The sequence below is a fragment of the Nuphar pumila genome, chromosome 3 (genome assembly GCF_984573655.1).
Source record: "Nuphar pumila chromosome 3, dmNupPumi1.hap1.1, whole genome shotgun sequence".
Taxonomy (NCBI): Eukaryota; Viridiplantae; Streptophyta; class Magnoliopsida; order Nymphaeales; family Nymphaeaceae; genus Nuphar; species Nuphar pumila.
The window spans coordinates 63,817,375-63,841,603 of record NC_143251.1 but is presented as its reverse complement, the minus strand read 5'-3'; positions in this window follow the sequence as shown (position 1 = coordinate 63,841,603).

Genomic DNA, 24,229 nt, shown 5'->3' with positions numbered 1-24,229 from the left:
GTTCGAACAGGTCGATGAAATGACTTCCGTTGATCTCAGTGAGGGGCCAAGATCTGCTCCCCGTTGCCTTGGCTAATGCTTCTCGAATATCTATTCTCTTGACATTGATCAGAAATTGCTGCTCGACCGGATCATCTGGCTGACCAGCTGGCTCTGGCAATCCCATGATGTCACTAAACTCTTCAATTAGCAGAGTCATCTCTCCCCAGGGAAACCAAAATGTGCAGGTACGTGGATTTCACCGTTCTGCCATAGCTTGAATTAGACTGTCGTTGATGGTTCGCTTGCCCACTGCCGATGCCATCTCAAATCCACAATCATCTAAGTGGTCTGAGAACATACGCGAGAAGGTGGTGAACCAAGAATAATACCACCGAGGGAAGAAGAAATGAGACTGGATGACCCGATGATCCGGGGTTCCATCCCTCATTTGATAGAAGACATGATCTTCGGGAAAAATAGCATCGGGGGAATTGGATGCCATCAGAATGATACTAAGGCAAGGAAGAAGAGAATTTAGATAGAATGCAGGACTTACAGATAGACTCTTGATGAAAGAGGAGGATAGACATAAATCTTGGGAAATTTTTAAAAGATTAAGGGATTTTAGAGAAAGAATTTCCAGGGTTTTTAAAGAAAATTTGATAAAAGAAAAAAGAATGTAGGAAAAGGAAAAATATACACCTGGGGTTTTTTAAAATAAGAGGAAATTTTGAATAATATACCCAAGGTTTTTAGAAGGTTTGATATATATAGGAGAATACAAGGGAACATCGCACAATCAGAGTTGCACAAACAAAGATGCGCTCACAACACTCCCTAAAGGCTGACTCTAAATGCAATATTTGAAATGGCTTGTAGGACCTTAATCCTAACTCTATGGTTCAGATCATCTGATTCTAATCAAGGTATGCCGATATACTCAAGCCGAAGCTTGAAGTATGTGGCATAGAAATAATTCTCCGGTTCTAAGGTAATGGCTTCCCAACATCCTTGAGCACCTACCGATATACCTCAGACTATGGCCCTTAGGTACGTGATAGGGGGGCGCGAACCCAAATAGGTGGTCCAGTTGTGAGGCTCTCTCCCAAACTATGGTTCAGTGAGACAGCCCAACAACATGAAGACCAGGACAATATAGGTAGGGATGTTTTTTGAAAACATGTCAAAAATGCAAGAAATCAGATGTCTCTAATGCAAGTCCTAAAGAGATAGATTAAAATGAAGAGAAGCATACACTTGCATACATTGTTTGCATTCAATCCCTAGAATTGAGGAGAGTTGTATTTCGGACCTAAATCTAATGTGAACATGGAAATAATCTCCTCAATATGGTCCTACCAAACCATACTTAAATCCTATATGCAATGATGTCAGCTTAGGACAGAGTCTAGGCTCCTAAGGTTTGCATGGAAATGAAGCTGACATTTATAGAATAAAGACTTAGAAAATATCAAAGCAAAGCAAAGGCATTGTAACGCCCCAGATTTCCAAAACAAAGCTAAGTTAAAATTTTCATGAATTTCTTTTTTTTTTTCTTTGCAGCGGAACTTAGAAAAGCTTTTAGCAGCGGAATAAGACGATAATGAGTCGTCGGTTTTAGAAAACTCCGAGCACGTTGCAGGTATGTGGCCAAGCAATTCATTGACCACCAAGGTGTTCCATTTTATCGAAAACTCATGTTTATTACAACACTACTGCTTAGAAAAGTAGTGTAGGTTCAATAAAAGGAAGCAGTACAACTCTGTCTAGAGAAACCCTGGAACTCGATGCCGCCTTGCTCCGCATATCGCCACGCAGGTCCAACACCTGAAATCCCCATAAAACGGGGTCAGAACCACTGATGGTCTGGTAAGCATGCAATCATGTAACCATTCAACTCAAGCACGATAATGACCACTCAGGGTCGCAATGCGCAATAATGACGCTCAAGCCTCCAAGACTTAGCGTATATCGCAGGAGCCTCCTCAGGGCTATGAGTTGAACATCCGCTCGAGTCTTCATGACTTAGAGCAAGCCTTTTCAGGGCTGTGATTTGAATAGCCGCATAAGTCTCCACGACTTAGCCATGACCTCTTCCGGGTCTCAAAGTGATGTCTAGCTCAAGTCTTCATACTTGGCACATCCGTATCCCACGCATCTAAGGACAACTCCTCGAGCTTCGCTTAGTCGTGCGGATACAACACGGGTCTTTGCCCAGTCGGTCCAGTAGTATACCGAACATGACACCTTCATAAAGGTTATGCAGGACTGACTCAACACGTCATCCACTCATACATTCAAAGCATCGCTGTTCCTAGAACTAATGCATTGTTTGATAATTAACCGCTCCCGCCTTTGGTACGCAGGTAGAGCTATTGTCCGGGCATCAACGCGACGTTCTGGGGGTTGATTATTCTATGTATTTTAGATACCCCAGAGGCCTGTTGACCCTATCCATAGTAGGGCAGTGTGTTTCAACTGGGAGAATCCTACTAGGCCCATATTCGGATGCATCCTCTACTTGCAGTAGTTGGGTTCAATCCTTAGATCTTAAGGATAACCACGACCCCAAAACCCATGAGTGACTGAGGCCATCGTGGACTCTATCAGGTCCAAAGTAAAATACATGTCACTCAAGGCTGTACCATCACTGTCATTCCACAGTGAGCATAATTCCTGAAGGGGTCTGTCAGTCTTACAATTACTTGGACAGAATCTGCATGCTATTTAGGCAGCCCGTGCTTTCAGCACTACGGGAGTATGTACCCGACCCCATTCAGTCTGCCCCAACACAGTCATTACTGAGGGGGTACCCCTAACACGATTTTCAACCGCGGGGTATGTGCGACCTTAAGTCTTATTCATATGCATGCAGAACACCGCTCTTTGGCACTTCGGCCACCACGAGCATCACACCTCTTTGGGTGGAAACAACACACTCTGGCTCTTCGGCCCTTACGAGTCTGGTTGTGTAACCGTTCTCAATGAGCATGCATATGACTCGATCTAAATAGATCGGCTACTCGGCGTATTTTTACACAACGAGTCCAAACCTAGCTAAGGCGCAACCTCTACTCCGGCTCAGCGGCCCTTACGAGCAAGGTGCCCTTGCAGGCACAAGGATACGAGCCGATCTGGCATCGTTCCATCAACGGACATCATTATGCCGTTCCATTGGTTCCGGCAGCTCTTCTGCCAACCATTTCGTCAGCACCTCCCCTGCTCTACCGGCAGTGGTGCGACGAACCCTTCTACGTTGTAGAGGGCAAACCATGAACTGGGTAGCACTCTGCTATATGTCAGAGTATCCTGCTACGTTCTTTCTGAGCTATTCATAGCTTCTTCAGAAATTTCAGCAGCACTTCCTCTCTTTTACGGAGAAAGCGTGCGTTTCTTTTATCCATTTCAGCGGCATCTCCCCTCTTTGGTAGGAAATCGCCACGCTTAATTCGGGAAATGGATGCGCACCGTTGTGCGTACTTTGCATCCATCAAGGTTGCAGGAACCCTTGGCCATAGCCAGGCCATACGAAATTGACTTAGTCATTACGTAAAGAGCATTTTGCCAAAAACCGAAGCCTTTCCAATAGAGGCTTCATTCGTCAAGCAGAATCTTGAACGAGGAGCGGTCAAGGAATCGCATGGGCGATTTGGAGTTTGATCTCCATTTGAACGCTCATTTATGCTCTATATATGTAGTATAAGCAGAAGCCTGTGCTTTATACAGCGGCGGCGTAAAGAAATGCATATACTATTGTTCAGGGTGTGTAACTGAACGAAATATTCTACATATATAACAAAGCAGAAGCCTTGGCATCGTTCGACGCGACGGCGTAAGTAAATACATTGCAGAAAGCAGGAGCCTTGGCATCATACGACGCGACGGCAAAGGTAAATTACATAGCCTGTGCGATATAAGATGCGTCGGCAGAATCAGCAGATATACACCTAGATCCGCATCCAACGATAGTTACGAGGCGAGCGGGTGAACACCGAAGTGTCCTAAAGGGCTCAACCAAGAACTAAAGCGAGATACCATTTTGAAGAACGCAAATACTGCGTGTTTGAACATAGATATATCCGACGATAGTTACGAGACGAGCGGGTGAACACCGAAGTGTCCAAAAAGGGCTCAATCAAGAACTAAAGCAAGATACTACTTCAGAAAGTATATTCTATATACAAACAGTCAAATACTTGAGAGAGATGGATCAACGAAGCGAACTTACTTCAAATCGTGGAAGAAACGGCTCCGGGTTGCTTCTTTGGCTTCGAGCCTTCCTTCGAGAGGTCAGACTAAGTCAGATGAAGCTGACTTAGTTGAGAAAGAGGGAGAGTAGGTCAAGCTACTCAACCTAAGTGGTTTGAACCAAACAGGGTTCGATCCAAGTCAACTGGGTTCAGCAGGTTCGAACTCAGCTCAAGTAGGCTAAGTCTGGGTTCAGAAATCCAAACCGGAATCTGGACCAAAACGGACTTTGACTTTGACTTTAAACCCAACTAGGTTCAAGTCAAGTCAACTAGGTTTGGACTAGGTCAAGTGGGTTCAGACCCAGGTCAGGTGAGCTAGGACCAGGTCAGGCAGGCTCAGACCAGGTCAGGTGGGTTCAGGCCAGGTCAGGTGGGCTCAGACTCACTTGGGCTCACTAGGGGAGGTTTAGGAGAGAGAGAGGAGGCAAGAGAGAGAGGGGGGGTCGAAATTATGAGAAGAGAGAGAGTGGGGAGGGCTATTTATAGCCCAAGCCCACCTCCTCTTGGGAATTTTTATCCCCCTTTTGCCCCTGAGCTTTATTTTAATTCCAGGAGGTTCCTTTTGAGGTGGGGCCCACTAGATATTTCCATAGGATATTTTGTGGGTCCCACAAGATATTTTCTGAGGAATATTTCTGTGGGTCCCACCAATATTTCCGTGGGTCCCGTAAGAATTTCGGGTTTCCGGCGATTTTTTTCCGAAAAATTCTGAGTACGCCATTCTCTTCGTATTGACGTAACTAAGAAAGTTGGCTCGAGGAAATCCTTTGTTTTTGTTTAGTTAAGAGGTTATGGCTTCCAGAGTGTTTGAGCATATATTCGCAAAGCGACGAATATCTCAAGTATAACTGGTTCGTACAAATCGATCTGATTTGTATTTCGGGTTCAGATGTTATTTTTACTTGAAAATGCCTCGTGAATTTCTTCAGAAAGATACTGAAAAATTGCGGGTCTTACAGGCATAGATTCAACTGGACGAAGACGAGTCCCATCACGGTCGCCAAACCTGTGATCATCGCAAAAAATTTTCCTCTCTTGGTTTCTCTCTCTTCCTTTCTTCTTTCCTTTCCAACCTCTATTTTCTCCTTTTTTGAAGGGAGAAAATAAAAGGAAAGAAAAGAAGAGAGAAGAGAAAAGAAAAGGAAAGAAGAGAGAGAGAAACTCTTTTGCGGAGTCTTACTTGACCTTGATTTGAAAATATTTAGAAAATTACTCGCCTCTGTTTTTGAAACATTGCGGAAAAATGGAGAGACGGGATTTGCTCGTCGGTACAAGGTTCGACCGTTCCTGGCGCCTTTACCAGGGGTAATCGAACCAAGGATAGATTCTATGCCTTTTTGCTTTGCCTAAAATATTATCTAAGAACTTATTCAAAATCTAGATGCACCAAGAATCATGCTTGTGCAATGCAAATGCAGAAATGTATGCTTTTGAGAAAACAATTTTGGAAATCTGAGACTTTCCAAGTGAATGTGATGAAGAAATGATAAATAGTTGAATCTAACTTTAGAACTTGAGCTAGATCAGGACATATTTTGAAGTTCCAAGTTTTTGGAATGATTAAAATTGGGAAAAAAATATCTTTGAATTTGAAAGGAATGATTGGAAGATGAGTGAAAAGGAAATGAAGCTTCAAAGTCGAAAAATGAACTTTGAATTTGAATTTTAAACTTGGATTTAGGAGAGGAAATGAATATTCGAAGTGGAATTGAATTCTAGATTTAAGGTTGGAAATCAGGAGGGAATTCGGACTTTGAGCAATCCAAATGAAAATTTAAAAATAGAAATAGATTTAAGAAGTCCAGATGGGATTTAAAAGTGGAATGGGATTTGAAATCTGGAAATCAAGATGGAATTTGATTTCAAAGTCTGAATCCTAAAATGAAATTTGAATCTGAAATCTGAGATCCATGATGGAATTGGATCTGAAATTTGGAATGGAATTTGGATCTGAAATCTGAGATCCAAGATGGAATTGAATTCTAGATCCTAAAATGGAATTTGGGTCTGAAGTTCGACATCCAAAGTGGAATTGGATTCCTGATCCTAAAATGGAATTGGATTCCTGATCCTAAAATGGAATTGGATCTGAAGTCTGAGATCCAAGATGGAATTGGATTCTGGATCCTAAAAGGAATTTGGATCTAAAGTCTGAGATCCAAGAGGAAGTTGAACTCTGAATCTTAAATGGAATTGGATCCAAGATCTGGAATCTTAAGATGTAATTTGGATCTGAAGTCTGAGATCCAAAAGTGGAGATTGCTTTTAGAAATCTGGATCCAAGTTAGTATTGGAATCTAACTTTGAATTTGGACTTTGAAAGTCCAAAATGGGACTTTTGAAGATGGATCTGGGTTTTGAAAACCCAGATTGAACTCAAAATTTAGAGAGAGTCGAATTTTGAGATGCATAATTAATCTCAAATTTTGATTTTGAATTTGAAGATAAGAAGATAATCTTGATTTTGAATTTTGAAATCAAAGGATGACTTCAAAGTTAAATTGAACTTTGAAGTTTGAATTTTGATTTAGAAATTTAAATTTGAATACAAAATGATTTTAAAATTTTAAAGTCAAATTGGACTTTGAAATTGAATTTTTGAATCTTGAAATGAGATAGAATTTGAATTTGAATCTATAAATAAGATTTGATCTGAGAAATGAAGAAAAAGAATAACTTGGAATTTTGAAAAGGGAATTTTGAAAATATGATGCAATTTTATCCTAAATGATGAATGAATTTAAAGAATTTGAAATTGACTTTGAAAACCATATTTCATTCTTTAAGTGAATTAAAATAAGATTGAAAATATAATACGTTCCTGACTATGGTCATTGAATGTATTATATAATAATCATATTTGAATTCAAATGAAGAATAAAACACATTTTGGTGCTTTTATAGAGTTTAAAATGAAATTAACTCTCAATATATCCTGACCATAGTCATTGATATATATATTGAGTTAATTTTAAGTTAAACTCTGATAAAAGATGAAAATACTTTTTAAAAAAAAATATGATGATTTTTTGAAAATGATCCAGTGTGGATCCAATGTTATTCCATAAAAGATGAAAATCCTACGTTTTGTTCACATCCTGACTATGACCATTGATGCAAATCATCAACATAGGATTAATCACCTCCTATTAGAATGGTGCCCGTGCCATTCGTGTTTCATCATTGGTGAATTCTCGAAATAAAAGAAGGAAATGATATGAAAACAAGCAATATGTATATGCTCAGACGTTCTAATCTAGTGCTTGAAATGTAAAATTCTCATTATAGCCTAGCTATTACATCATGGAATTGATATTTACAATTTCCAAACCAAGAAAAGTTTTCCATACACTCCCTGCAAAGTCCAAATTAGCTCCAGATGAAAGATATGTATACAAAGAGATATCATGTTGTATGTCCATGATGGAATGGATATCCAATGTGTCCATGTAATATATTATGCTAATGTGAGAACAAAATTCAAAATGTACATGAGATGTGCTAGATGACATATAAAGATCCAAAGGAAAAAGACACATTAGTATACATAGGAATGACATATTGAACAAGGCAGTGGACATATACAGGTTATCTATGCCTTGCATTGTATGCAAGTGTGGTAGATTGTTGATGGATGAGAGGGCTGGATGCTGTGAAATGAAGATGGCTATGACCTACTAACATGGGTGAGAAAAGAAGTTTTGGTGGGTGCAACAGTGTCTTGCTGAAAAATAAGATTACAGGTATAGCCTAAGGTAGGTATACTGTTGGGATGGTGATGTGCCTAAATACTGATGAGATGGATGGATAGTGAAGATGAAACTGTGTCATGGATTTTGTGCTGAAATGACATGATGCATTAATGTAATTGCAGCAGATAGTTGTAGTGGACTGTAACCAGTGAAACTACGGGTGAGTATAGGTATGATATGTATGTGGGGAATGTAGTGCTGCTGGTGGTATCTAGAGAAGATGAAACAGGCTACCACAACATTGGCGCCTGCTGTAGGTACCAGGAGAAAGCCACAATAGTGTGTTGGTATTGTGGGGGCTGCAACAATACTTGATCATGGTTGTGGATGCCCAAAAGAAGAACCGCGTCAGTGCGCTGGCACTGACGTAGGTACATGATAGCTGTAGCAGTAATATATCTGCAAACGTTGGAGGTGTATTACTGTCCCTTTTACTTTGTTTTTTTTTTTTAGCATAAACAGGTATGCATGAATCTCCATATGGTGGTTGTCCATGGTTTATTTGTGATGATGCAATGTGGTGGAGGAATTAATTCTGATGGGAAGATCCAATGCTATTGTATATAGTAACATTAAAGGAATGATGTTCAACAAAACCATTGCTAACCAACTACTAGGATGAAGATGCTACACTTATGCAGAAATTACCCTTACTGTATAAATTAACCCAACATGCTTAAGCCATAAAAAAAAATACTTCTGAACTGGAACCTACCAACTCCAAGAGTTGGAATAACTCTTTCCACAAATGCAGCAAATATATGGAAAATAGGCTACGGTGCAAGTGTGAATGTACAAGTACTATTATTGTGCAAGATGTGCAGCTTATTCTAACAAATATTCACCCTGGCCATCATAAGTTGATGTATAAAGACAACAGCAATCAGAGCACTAGAATAGCATTGAGGTTGGCCCTGTCATCCTTAGAATTTTTTTTTTTGTTTTGGCCTCTGCCACTGACAATGTTCTGAGAGTCGGTCCAATGATGGACTATGGTCTTTCTTGGTAAATGCTTATGGTTGTCTCATATTACCTTCAAACATAGAAATCCAGGGAAAGATACCCAACCCTCATAAAACCACCTGCATTGCAATCGATCCCGACCATTCTCATCATACTTAGAGAATTTCTTGCACCTTATTACATGGTTCCCATAGCTATAGACTCAGGATTTTTGGGTTTTCATGAGTTACCCAACCAATATTCATAGATGCCAATGGATTTCAGAGACATGGATAATACCTAGGCCTAGCTCCAGATCGATTACCCATTTCATAGAGGCAGCCTTCTACCAATCAGAGGGACACCTTTCCTTTAGTATCATGGTGTCAAATTAACAAATCAGATAGCACCTCTGGTAACTATCCACTCTGAGACAATTTCATAATAGAAGCTAGCAGATAAATAATTCAGCTAAAGAAAAGGAGAAGATATCAAAGTCAGGAAGATACTTTATACAAAAAGAAAAAAAAAATTATAACCAACGCCATAACACATGTTATAATAGAGACCCTGCTCCTGGAGGCAGTATCACAAGTATTCCTTCTCACAACCTTATCATAACAACCGCACCAAGGATCATGTGAATCTAGCATATATGAGTTTACACAAAAATCCATCTCAAAACATGGGCCATCTTTACCATTGGGAAGCAACTGAGGGATTGTTATTCCTTAATGATGCAGAGGTGGCTACTTGACTTACCATCGTAGCAGCAAACATTACTGTCACAAATGTGGGCTAAAAATGGATTTAGCTAGTAAGCATTTATTGACATATCAACCAGAGATGCTACATGTTGGGTGTTAACAAAAGAGATACAACAGTATAATCAGCAACTAAACAGAATGAGCTCAATGCTATCTTAAGCTATTATGTCCTACTGACGACCAGCAGCGAATACATCATTATCCTCTCATTGAAATACTACTCAAGTGGTGTGACAGACATGCTCATAGTGTTGACATAGGTAAAATTGTATAGAAAACCACGTAATGTTGATTGCTAATTTACAAAGACTAAGCCATGATGCTAGATAAGCAGGGTGAGAGAAAAAAAATTCTTGAAAACGCTTATAAAGTGAAAGAAAAAAAATATGATAAACCCAAATGTATTATAAAACGTGAATGACCTGCAAAATTCAGAATATAACTTTGAAGCTATGACATAGAATTCCAAAAATATGAACGATATATGATGCCAAAAGAAATTAAATACGACATAGGATGTGGAGGAGCCGATGGCCATGAAAGAGAGCTCGACGGCGGTGACTAGCTATATCTTACCCCTATCACATCAGGGTCTTGTGGAGATCCCTGGTAGAAACTCGATTCTTCTTTAGAAAGAACAGGCACAGATCTGTTATATGCTTCACATGACTTATAAAAAAAAATCTTAGAGAGAGTTCGCAACTATGGAAATAAGATGTGGGAATTTCGAGAATTCCCTTTGATGTTGCATGATAGAGGTTTTAGGCTGCTATAAGCAACTCAAAACAAACTCAATGATGCACTAATGGGGATCTAAATTGAAGAGTAAGAAAATAATCAAAAGAAACGAACTAAGAAGAAGGGGTGCTTACCTAACAAGTTACCACGATTTTGGAAAAGGATGGAGACTGGATCCCGAGGGGCTTAGCAGAGAGAAGCGAACCGCTGATGCCTTGAATGAAGGTCCTTCTCGATGTAAGGAGAAGATGATCCTTCCAAAAAGAGAGGAAAACGGCAAGCGTTAATGGAGAGTGTGAATGATCGATGGTCCTTGGATTTCGAGTGTAAGGGATGGCTCTCTTTTTAAAGCAGGAGAAGAAGCTCCAGAATCCGCTTCCGTTAGAGATGAAGGGTGGATCAAGGGCTTAGGGAGAAGATGGTGGTAGTTACAGATTAATGGTCGAAGAGGAGAGAAAATGGTGGTTGGTGATCGACGGTTTTGGAGGAAGGTCATGGGGGGTTCGGGTGGCTGATGGAGGCATGCGATGGGCGGTTGAGGAGCCCGATTGGGAAGGAGAAGATCGAAGGGTGGGAGAGAGAGGGAGAGAGGCGTTGTCCTCGCCCTTTCCTTTCTTACAAAGAGACTTCAAACCCTAAAAAAAATTTGCAGAGGAGCCCCTAGATTTTCAAGGTTTTACGGAGAGGGGGCTCCCTTAAAATGGTTTTCCTAAAAGTGGTTATATAAAAAAAATGATTTTAAAAAGGGATTTCAAGATAAGGTTAAAACAAGTTTCAAAAGGAGTCATCTTTTCTGAATTTTTGGTTTTTTTTATTGTTTTTTTTTTCGATTTTCTTATTTTTTTGTTCTTTTTTTGAAATTATATATATGTATTTGTATTTTTGAAAACAAAACTTTAAAAACTAAAGAATTTAAACTAATTTTACAAAATTTCAAAATATTTACAAAAGAAGAGTTTTTCTGAAAAGTCACAGTTATTTTGGAGAAATTTCTTCAGAAGATGGGTTTGGACCCAAGTTTTGAGAAAATATTCGAGTTTTAAACCTCGAATCGAGGAATATAACCTGATGGATCCAAATGGATACTTGACAAACTTGTTTGAGCTTTTTAAAAGTTATTTCGGTAATTTTGAGAATTTGGTTTAAAAATTAGACAATGAAGCTCAGATTTGAATCTTTTATCTGGATCCGGGTCCAAAATTGAGTCAGATATGTAAAATGAATTTAATTTCAGTAAAATTTGAGAAATAAATGGAATTTAGATTTAAAACTGACTCAATTACTCAGAAAAATGGGGTCAGGGGCAAAAAGAGAATATTTACAACATTTTGAAAAATTTGGGGTGTTCACAGATGCTCCTCTTTGCTACTAAGCCGGTTGAAAGCGGATCTTAGTGGCAAAGAAACACTTCAAATTTTGAAAAATGCCGCAGTTAGCCAACCTAAACTGGGTGTGAAAGAATTACTTCAAAAACATGGCTTTTCAGGCTTAAAATCTTATCATGAATGGTCCTGGGGGGACGAAATCCTCGAAAATGATATGACTGAACAATATAAATGAGGAAATCGTGATGGGACTTTGGGCGAAGATCCCGAAATGATGAAAGGTAAGAATTTTGATCAAGTCTCATGGGTGAGACAAGATCAACTTTTTGGAATGAGTCAGGTTTAGCCCTTAGCCTGGACGAAACGAAGATAGATCAAGATAATTTGAATGGGAAAAGGAATATAAGTGGACCTCGATGGGACAATTGAGAGAAATGCCTCGTGAGATGAAATTCAAGTATGATCCTTTCCTGGATGGATGTACAGAGCATGGATTCCTTTGTGGGGAAAGACCATGATGGGATGGAGAGGATTACCTCGTCGAAACGAGGCTCAGTTTCAACCCAAACCTGGACGGAAGATACCTCCTGGAACGAGGTTCAGGCTTAACCCTTAACCTGAAGGGGACAACCATAAGGAATCCTCGAATGAGGAAGCCGTGATGGGACAACGAAATGCATCGCCAAAGCGAGATTCAGGTTTAAACCCTTGACCTAAGTGGGGGGAACCGTATGGAATCCTCGGATGGAGAAACCGTAATGGGACTAGAAAGGATATCTAGTTGAATCGAGACTCAGGTTTAACCCTAACCTGAATGGAAAGATACCTCGCAGAGCGAGGTTCAGGCTTAACCCTTAACTTGAAAGGGGCGACCATACGGAATCCTCGGGTGAAGAAACCATGATGGGACCTTCGGAATTTGGACAAACAAATCTGAAAGGGGTTTGCGAGAAGAGAAAAACAAGGGATTCCCTGAAGCTTGGAAAAGGGATGATCTGGGGCGTCTCATTGCTGAGACTAAATCAGCTTTTTAAAAACAGACGACCTCTCACAGAAGGTTTGGGTGATACCTCGAGGAGCGAGGTAACAGGTTTAATCCTTAGACTAAATGGATACAGAATCCTCGAAGAGCGGGGAAACTGTGATGGGACCTCTAGACTTCGCACAACAAGTCCGAGAGGGGTTTTGCAAAAGGATGAAAATGGGGATCCCTAAAGCTTGAAAAGGGATTGATCTTGGGCGCCTCATTGCTGAGACTAAAATAGCTTTTGACAAAACCAGACTTTTTGCAGAAAGTCCAGGTTTAACCCTTATCCTGAGCGGGAACTGTCTATGGTGGGACAGTAGGGAACGCAGGTAAGTGTGCAGATCTGCGAGCGCTCAGATCAGACGGAAGGAAAAGGACTTTTCAGTCCTAATGAGGGATGACGTCAAGATACGTCAAAACGAACATCAAGTTCTCACTTCATTTAGGGATAATGAGAAAATATTGCCAATAAGATGCCAAAAAGCGTAGTTGATTCAACATGAATGAATTGTGCATATATGTGTGAGAATATTACATCTTTCTACCTAGAGTATTAACTCCAAGGGGGCTAACTCTGTAGAATCAAGAATCAAACTCAAATTTGGTGATGTTGAGTTTCCTTAAGGAAGATATCAATTTCCTTGATATGAAAAGAGATAAAACATTCTTAGCTTCATAAAAGCGATTGAATGAAAAGATATTGATAGAAGAATTTTACATAGATAAAGATGATTCCTAGCAGTTTCGGGTAGTTTGATATCCTGAACATTTTCTCATGATGATCTATTTGCACTCTTTTAAGTCATGGAGCTTTCTTGGGCTTTTACATCATCCTTCATTTTGGAGATGTCCTGACTTTTCTTTTTTTTCGGGGAAGGGTACGTCACAAACTCCTTCATCTTGGAGATGCTCCGATCCTTCTTTTTCTTTCTCAGAAATTAGGCTTGATGATATTGGCTCATTGGTCAAAAGTCTCTGGATGATAGCAGAAATCAAATATCTTTTAGGGTTTGTCGGAAGGTTCATCGCAGTCGCCTTCATCTTGGCGTTGCTCAAAACGTTCCTTGGAAGGATCCTTCACAAACTCCTTCATCTCGGAGATGATCCAAATCTTCTTTGGCATCGGGGGTCTAGCTCGCATATTCGTCTTCATCTTAACGACAATTGAGAGATCCCTTTTGCCGATATTTGATTGCAGCTCAAGTGACTAAGGAGATATGAATTGGGTAGGTTCTTTCTACTGCCGAGGATATTTCCATTGTCTTACTGCCAAAAGAACGATCTTTAAGAATGTGCCATAGCTATGATCAATATCAGCTCAATTATGGCTTTTCAACATCATTGAATTTTTCCTTTGCCGGTCATATCGAAGACTTTTCTTCATCCTCTTGGTTGACTAATAGAAAAAAACTTGAATTCTGTTCTTATTTCCCAAAAGTCTTGCTCTTTTGGAAATAATACTAAAGGTAGTTTGAGGTAATTCTTTATATGATGAAAGCTTTGAGATCAATAATGACTTTTGATAGCAAATTGACAAAATATTCTTGAAATCCTTGATGAATGTAATTGCTCGATATCGAATCGACACGTCCGTGACAAAATTCTCCTCTCTTTTTCTCCAAAAAGAGAGACTCAGGTTTAGCCCTTACCTGAATGGGAAGTTGGAAATACTCCTCTCTTTCCCAAAGAGGAGGTGTTTGCAAAACGAAACTTTCGAAGAGAAATTAAGTTTTCGTCAAAACTCCCTATCTCTAGGCTTCTCTTATGGAAAGGTGGCCGAAAAACAAAGTTGAGAAAGTATCACAGACGAACGAGTCCATCACACTCTTCCTAGAAGAGGGTCCTCTGCGAAGGGGTTGGCCAAAGATGAGGAAAACGGGGGCCACCAAAAAAAATGAGCTTCCATCGAAGTTCTCCCTGGAAAAAGGGTTCTTTTGTGTAAAGTTGGTTGTTGTTTTGCAAACTGTTCGTGAAGAAAACGAGTCCCTTCAAACTCTCCCTGGAAGAGGGTTCTTGCGAACGAAAGATGGTCGCATGCGAAAGGAACGAGCTCCCTCGAACTCTCTCTGAAGAGGGTCCTTTGCAAGAGAAAAAGATTGATTTTTTGATAAAATGATAACCCGAAGGTTGAAATTGAGAATTTAAAGCTTGAATTATTGATGATTGGTTAGTACAAAGACTGAACCTGGAGGGCTAACTGATAAGTCAGCCTGACACTAGCACGAGCGCTAGATGTACCAGAACGATCACTGGATTTGAGGATGTACCAGTACGAGCACTGGATTTTGAAAATGCCCCAGTACGAGCGTTGGGTTTCGAAAATGCACACCAGTACAAGTACTGGGTTTTCGAAATTGCACACTGGCACGAGCACTTGGTTTTCTAACGGAGATTTGAGAAAGAGACTGACATTTGAAGATATTTGAGAAATTAAGCGAGAATGATTGTCGGCGTTTCAGGATTATCCCTTATCCTGAAGGGGAAGTTCAGGTTTTGTCCCTTAACCTGAAAGAGAAATGGCAAGGAGAACTTTTGGTCCAATACGAGCATTGGATCAACAGGGGAAATTTGAGTCGGAACTCGAGAATTCAAAAAAATAAGAATATACGAAAGCGAAAATCCAAGTCGGAACCCGGTTTTTCAAAAATAAAAGAATGAGTGAGAATCGAGTTTGAGAATTCGAATTCTCGACGCAACGATTGGTTCCAACACGAGCATTGGATCAAAAAGGAAGTCCAAGTCAGAACTCAAAGCTTCAGAAATAAAAATATACAAAAGGAAAAATCTGAGTCAGAACCCATTTTTTCAAAATAAAAGAATGAATGAGAATCGAGTTTGAGAACTCGAATTCTCGACGTAGCAATTTGTCCAATGTGAACATCGGGACCAAAAGGAAGCCCAAGTCGGAACTCGAAGCTTCAAAAATAAGAATATACAAAAGGGGAAAATCCGAGTCGGAACCCGGTTTTTTCAAAAATAAAAGAATGAATGAGAATCGAGTTTGAGAACTCGAATTCTCGACGTAGCAATTGGTTCAATACGAGCATTGGATCGAAAAGAAAATCCGAATCGGAACCCGAAACTTCAGAAATAAGAATATACAAAAGGGGAAAATCCGAGTCGGAACCCGGTTTTTTAAAAAAAAAAAGAATGAATGAGAATCGAGTTTGAGAACTCGAATTCTTGACGTAGCAATTGGTTCAATGTGAGCATTGGATCCAAAAGAAAATCCGAGTCGGAACCCAGAACTTCAGAAATAATAATATACAAAAGGGAAAATCTGAGTCGGAACCGGGTTTTTCAAAAATAAAAGAATGAATGAGAATCGAGTTTGAGAACTCAAATTCTCTACGTAGCGATTGGTCCAACACGAGCATTGGATCCAAAAGGAAGTCCGAGTCGGAACCCGGAACTTCAAACGAAAGATAAAAGGGGGAAAACTCGAGTCGGGCCTCGAATCTTCCAAAAATAAAAATAAAATGAAAACAAAAACCTGAGTCGGAATTCAGACGGGAAGGAAGTAACTCCTATCCAAAAATCGGATTTTAGAAGGATTGACAAAAAGCATGAATAGATTCCGACGATGAGGATGGGAAACTTATTCAAGATCCTTGGCCCAGGGTGGCCTGAGACTTGAATTTTATTTAGGATGGTCTCCAGGATTTTCTTTTATCCTGAAGAGAATTTGACAAAGTCTAAAAAGATTGATAGAAATGGATAAAGGATAAAGGGATTGATAAAAGGAATAAATTAATGAAATTGACAATAAAGATTTAGTAGAAATTGACATAAGTTTGAGGGAAAAATTAATGATAGAAGAATTTAGGATTATCCCCTGTCTTGAAAGAAAATAAGGGGCCTTGCGGGACGAGGTTCAGGTTTTATCCCTTAACCTGAAAGGGAAATACCTCATTGAAATGAGGCATCAGGTTTATCCCTTAACCTGAAGGGGTTATTAAAATTTAGTAAAAATCGATAAAACTTGGTAAAACTTGACAAAAATTGATAAAATTGACAATAAATTGATGAAAACTTGATTAAATTGAAAAATGAAATGAATGCAATTTAATAAAGATAACAAGATTAACCGAGAAGTTGATAAGATTTTTAGAAAAAGATTCGTCGGATCCTGCCTGCATATGATGAAAGAAGATAAGTATATATCTAAAGTAAAAATGCCCCAGTATAGGGGAGAAGAATGTGAGAATTCAATGGAAGGTTATTGCTTTATTGAAAAAGACTTTTGAAGAGTACAAAAGGCTAGGATGAACAATTCAAGTATAAAATCTCTTCAAATGTAGAGCATTGATAGGATCTGGCAGTTCCACCCTATCTGCGTTGATCAAACGATAAGAATTGCGAGGCAGCGCTTCCTTAACCACATAAGGGCCTTCCCAATTGGGTGACCACTTGCCCTTCGGCCGATGCTTGAGATGAGCTGTCGATCTGAGCACAAGATCATTGACTTAGAATCTTCTCTCAATAACTGATTTGGCGTAATGTCTGGCTATCCTTTGCCGATAAGCCTGAGCGTGCTTTGTTGCCTTGAGTCTTCTCTCGTCTAGCAGATCTAGCTGTACCAACCTCTGCTGCTGATATTGATCAAGCGAGAGTTCAATGAGCAACGCAAACTTGAGTGCGGGCTTCTGAACGTGGAGAGGTAATACTACCTCGGTCCCGTAGACGAGCTCTGAGGGAATAGAGTTGGTTGGGGTCCGAATGGTGGTTCGATATGCCCAGAGCACATCATGCATCTTCTCGTGCCAATCGCGGCCCGTCTCCACAGTTCTTTCCAGAATGCGGATCAAAATCTTGTTGGTGCCCTCTGCCTGGCCATTTCCTTGAGGATAGTAAGGAGCTGAGAAATGGTGATGAATCCTGAACTTCGAGCAGAAGGTCTTCATCCTCTCATTCTTGAAGTGACAGCCATTGTCTGATACAATATCATGTGGGACACCAAAGCAACAAAGAAAGTTCTTATGAATAAATGAAACCACATGTCGACCTTCTATTGTTCGCAGAGTCATGACCTCGACCCATTTGGTGAAGTATTCGTTAGCTGCGAGGAAATATCGGTGGCCATTAGATGCAGAAGGAGTGATCGGACCCACTACGTCGAAGGCCCGCATAAAAAAAGGCCAGGGAGAAACCACAGACTGCAAGTATGCGGCTGGCGCATGAATGGAAGGTGCGTGCATTTGGCATTTCACGCACTTTCTTATAAAATGATGGCAATCCTGCTGCATGGTTTTCCAATAATACCCTGCCCAGATGATTTGCTTGACGAGCGTTTGGTAGCCGACGTGACCACCACAAATTCTATTGTGTGCCTCTCAGACAACTTCCATGGATTCACCCTTATCTAAGCATCTGGCGTACTCAGAACTGAATCCACAGCGGTAGAGAGTATCAGCGAGGATGAAATATTGGGCTGACATGCGTTGGATCGCACGTTGCTCCTTTCTTGACATTTTCGGTGGAAATTCGCCGGTTCCAATAAAGCTTTTGATGTCTTGGTACAAAGACTTCTTTTTATGAGCGGCTTGGTTCACTTGCTCAACTGGAATGTAGGCAGGTTGATCAAGTCTACCGATCTCGAAGGAACGACAGGATTCACTGTCTTTGAACGTCAAGATAGAGCCTAGGCAAGCTAGGCCATTTGCTATGTGATTGTAATCCCTTTTGACATGATTGAGCTGAAATTTCTCAAAGTTGCCTATGAGAGCTAAGACAATCTTCTAATAAGGAATCAACTTTGAATCCTTCACTTGCCATTCAACAATAACTTGGCTAACAACAAGCAATGAGTCGCCAAAGGCATGTACTCTTTTGACATTGAAATCTTGCAGCATTTTGAGGCCTTGTATTAGAGCTTCATACTCGGCCACATTGTGAGTACATTGAAAGTTGAGTTTGAGGGAATAAGGGATCATCTCATTCTCGGGGGTGATCAACAAGATCCCAATCCCTATACCAAACATGTTTCTGGCTCCATCAAAGAAAAGGGTCCAAACTGGGGACTCCTGAATACTGCAAATGCGATCATCGAGAAAATTATCTTCCGCTTTGATCTCTTCTGTCAACGAGAAATCTGCCAACTGATTTGCGATGGACTGACCCTTGACTGGCTTCTAAGAAACATACTCCAAGTCGTATTGCATCAGGAGGACTTGCCATTTTGCAATCCGTCCAGTAAGAAAAGGCTACTCAAGGATGTACTTGAGAGGATTGAGCCTTGATAAAATTTTGATTTCTGATGCCAACAGATAATGTCTCAGCTTCTGACACATCCATACTAAGGTGAGACATGTTTTTTCTATCTGAGAGTATCTCTTCTCATAGTCGATGAAAGTCTTGCTTATGTAGTAGATGGCATGCTCTATCTGGCTACCTTCCTTGTACTGCGCAAGAAATCCGCCACAAGCATTCTGGTTGACAGAAATATATAAGAGAAGTGACTTCCCTAGTTCTGGTGGATTGAGGAGATACTGCTTGATGCGCTCAAATGAAAGCTGACATTCTGGTCCCCACTCAAATTTCACTTCTTTTCTCAATAAGTGATTGAAGGGCTCGCATCTCATTGCCAAATTTGAGATGAAGCGTCGAATAGATTGAATGCAACCCTGAAGGCTTCACAATTCTTTGAGATTGGTGGGAGGCGGCATATCAATGATTGCCTTTGCCTTGGCAAGATCCACTTCTATGCCTTTCTTGCTGATTATGTAGCCTAATAGTTTGTCTGACTCTTCTCCGAAGACACATTTTTGTGGATTGAGTCTCAACTTGTACAGGATAAGTCTTTCAAAGACTTGGCCGAGAGCATCGAGATGATCCTCTGCTTCTTTGGATTTGACCAGAATGTCATCTACATAGGCATCCATGTTCTTGTGCATCTGGTCATGGAAAATAACCATCATTGCTCTCTGATAGGTCACCCCAGCATTCTTGAGCCCAAACGGCATGACTGTATAGCAAAATGTACCCCAAGGCATGGTAAAGGAAGTTTTTGATTGGTCATGAGTGGCCAATTTGATTTGATTGTAACTTGAGTATCCATCCATAAAGGAGAACATGGCATGACCTGTCGTGCTATTGATCAAAAGATCGATGTTGAGGAGTGGATAATCATCTTTCGGGGTTGCTTTGTTCAGATCCCTGAAATCAATTCAAATCCGGACTTTGCCATTCTTTTTGGGAACTGCTACGATGTTTGCCAACCAATCTGGATATTCAGTAGTCCGGATAAATCTTGCCTTTAGCAGCTCCTCAAGTCCTTCTTTAACTTGTGGTGCCACGCGGGGATCCATTTTCCTTAATTTCTGCTTGATTGGCTTGCAATCTGGCTTCAGCATGAGACGATGCTCGACCAACTTGGGGTCTAAGCCTGGCATATCCTCATAAGTCCAAGCAAAGACTTCCTGATGTTGTTTGAGAAAATGGACGAGCCTCTCCTTCTCATCTGAACTTAGGCTGGAACCAATTTTGAGGATCTTAGGATCATCTTCTGAGCCGATGTTGACATCCTCTGTCGGATCCTGAACCAATCGCGATGGTTCATCCTGCTTCTGAATACTGGCAAATTCTGGCAATTCTTGAATCGCTGAGTCGAACTGTGCTAACTCTTCTATCTAACCTGTTACCTTGCTCACTTCTTTCCCTGCCTTTGCCTTGCAGATTCTGGCCGGTTTGGATTTATTTTGAGAAAAGTTGATATTGATAATGAGCCTTTTGAGTGATTTAAGAGCCATGATTCCAACAATTCTGAAACCGCAAAGAAGGTTTTTGAGAAAAGGGTAAAAAATGTTCGAAAATAGCCTTTTGTACAGAAACAAAGAATGACAACATAGAAAAAGATATAAGCAAAGAATTTATTTACGCCAAGATGTGAATAGGAAATCAAAATTTCATTGATTGAGTAATCTTGATATTTACAGACAGTTGTTGATGAAGAAAGGAAAAACTGGGGTGGACTTGCCCCTACAAGACGACATAAGGAAAATAGGGAAAGAAAACAGAAAACAAAGGCATTGTCTTCATTCTGCTCCCTTGACAAAGGTGGTCTTTTTACCGGATGATTGACCAGTAAAACCCAAGCCTGCACTGGTGACATGCCGAGCGAGGATGATCGGCTCCAGAATGCCCTCCCCATTCTTACCAAGGCCCCTAAAGGGCTGGTAGCCATGTTTCATCAGAAGGTCAAACCCTTTCTTAGTTTTTGAGAATTGAGGAAACAGAGGATGATCCTTGAATGAAGTGCAATCGGAGGCGCCCACCTAGCTTGAAGAAGCGAGGTCCCTGCCACTGGATTACTGCTGTCACGTTTTCTGTCGGCTGGACTTCTTTCAACTTCAATATGTCCAGGCTTTCACTCAAATTGATTTCATCGACTTCCCGGATGCTCGGGATGTCGGCAGTGAAAGTAGGACGGGGAATCATTGGTTGTGGGAGTCGCTCTTCCGGATCTTCTCCTAGGATCGTGGTAATCATGCCTCCCTTCGACCATTTGATGCACTGGTGAAGGATTGAAGGAACAACATTGGCGTTGTGTATCCAAGTGCGCCTGAGCAAAAGGTTGTATGTGGGCGGCACATTGACCACATGGAAGAGCACGGTGTGCACCGAGTAGTTGATAAAGATTTCAACAAAAATCTTCCCTCTGGTTGTCTGTCCGTGGTTATCGAAACCGTAGATTGTTATGGGATCTGGGGTGTATTCTTCTTCTTTCAGGCCCAAGGCCTTGGCTGTCATCTCTGGACAGATATTTAGGCTGCTGCCTCCGTCAACTGAGGGACTATCATACCCCTGGTCCGCACCACTATGTAGAGAGCGTTGTTGTGGAAAGAATGAGGCTTCGACAAATCCTCATCAGAAAATGTGATTGGTGCATTCGTCATAGCCTGATTGACGATTTGAGCCATGTCCTGCGGAGTGGTGCTAGGTTTGACCTTGATCTTCCTTAGTAGGTCTTCTAGCACTTGCTGGTGTTCAGGCGAAGCGTGGGTCAAGTCCAGGATAGAAATGTTTGATAGAGCAGTAATTGGTTTCTGTATTGACCCTGAGGTTTCTCCCTTTTTCGAAGCTGCCTTGATGAAGCACTTCGGAATCCTAGGAATTTGCTTGGCAATCTCTGCCGTTACCTTTGTTGGCTCCTTGGTTGGTTTTTTGTTGCTGGAAAATGCAGTAATATCTACCCTCTTCGCAGAAGACTGCGCTTGTAAAGTTGTCAAAAAAAAATTCATAGTGATTCAATCATGCATATATGTGTTCCAAAGCTGTAAAAAAAAATTCATAGTCATTCAATCATGCATATGTGTGTTCTGAGGTTGACAAAAAGATTTCATAGTGATTAAATCATTCATATATGTGTTCTAAGGCTGCCAAAAGATTTTATTTTTATTCAATCATGCATATATGTGTTCTAAGGTTGTGAAAAAATTTTCATAGAGATTCAATCATGCATACTTGTGTTCTAACGCTTTCAAAAAAAATTCATAGTGATTCAATCATGCTTATATGTGTTCTAAGGCAGTCAAAAAAAAATTCTTAGTGATTCAATAATGCATATATGTGTTCTAATTTTATAAAACAAAATTTGTAGTGATTCAAGCATGATTATTTTTGTTCTAAGGCTGTCAAAAAAAATTTTCATAGTGATTCAATCTTGCATACATGTGTTCTAAGGCCGTCAAAAAAATTTCATAGCGATTCAATCATCCATATATGTGTACTAAAGCTGTCAAAAAAATTGATAGCGATTCAACCATGCATATATGTGTTATACGGCTGTAAAAAAAAATCATAGTGATTCAAGGGATTCCCTGAAGCTTGGAAAAGGGATGATCTGGGGCGTCTCATTGCTGAGACTAAATCAGCTTTTTAAAAACAGACGACCTCTCACAGAAGGTTTGGGTTACCTCGAGGAGCGAGGTAACAGGTTTAATCCTTAGCCTAAATGGATACAGAATCCTCGAAGAGCGGGGAAACTGTGATGGGACCTCTAGACTCCACACAACAAGTCCGAGAGGGGTTTTGCAAAAGGATGAAAATGGGGATCCCTAAAGCTTGAAAAGGGATTGATCTTGGGCGCCTCATTGCTGAGACTAAAATAGCTTTTGACAAAACCAGACTTTTTGCAGAAAGTCCAGGTTTAACCCTTATCCTGAGCGGGAACTGTCTATGGTGGGACAGTAGGGAACGCAGGTAAGTGTGCAGATCTGCGAGCGCTCAGATCAGACGGAAGGAAAAGGACTTTTCAGTCCTAATGAGGGATGACGTCAAGATACGTCAAAACGAACATCAAGTTCTCACTTCATTTAGGGATAATGAGAAAATATTGCCAATAAGATGCCAAAAAGCGTAGTTGATTCAACATGAATGAATTGTGCATATATGTGTGAGAATATTACATCTTTCTACCTAGAGTATTAACTCCAAGGGGGCTAACTCTGTAGAATCAAGAATCAAACTCAAATTTGGTGATGTTGAGTTTCCTTAAGGAAGATATCAATTTCCTTGATATGAAAAGAGATAAAACATTCTTAGCTTCATAAAAGCGATTGAATGAAAAGATATTGATAGAAGAATTTTACATAGATAAAGATGATTCCTAGCAGTTTCGGGCAGTTTGATATCCTGAACATTTTCTCATGATGATCTATTTGCACTCTTTTAAGTCATGGAGCTTTCTTGGGCTTTTACATCATCCTTCATTTTGGAGATGTCCTGACTTTTCTTTTTTTTCGGGGAAGGGTACGTCACAAACTCCTTCATCTTGGAGATGCTCCGATCCTTCTTTTTCTTTCTCAGAAATTAGGCTTGATGATATTGGCTCATTGGTCAAAAGTCTCTGGATGATAGCAGAAATCAAATATCTTTTAGGGTTTGTCGGAAGGTTCATCGCAGTCGCCTTCATCTTGGCGTTGCTCAAAACGTTCCTTGGAAGGATCCTTCACAAACTCCTTCATCTCGGAGATGATCCAAATCTTCTTTGGCATCGGGGGTCTAGCTCGCATATTCGTCTTCATCTTAACGACAATTGAGAGATCCCTTTTGCCGATATTTGATTGCAGCTCAAGTGACTAAGGAGATATGAATTGGGTAGGTTCTTTCTACTGCCGAGGATATTTCCATTGTCTTACTGCCAAAAGAACGATCTTTAAGAATGTGCCATAGCTATGATCAATATCAGCTCAATTATGGCTTTTCAACATCATTGAATTTTTCCTTTGCCGGTCATATCGAAGACTTTTCTTCATCCTCTTGGTTGACTAATAGAAAAAAACTTGAATTCTGTTCTTATTTCCCAAAAGTCTTGCTCTTTTGGAAATAATACTAAAGGTAGTTTGAGGTAATTCTTTATATGATGAAAGCTTTGAGATCAATAATGACTTTTGATAGCAAATTGACAAAATATTCTTGAAATCCTTGATGAATGTAATTGCTCGAT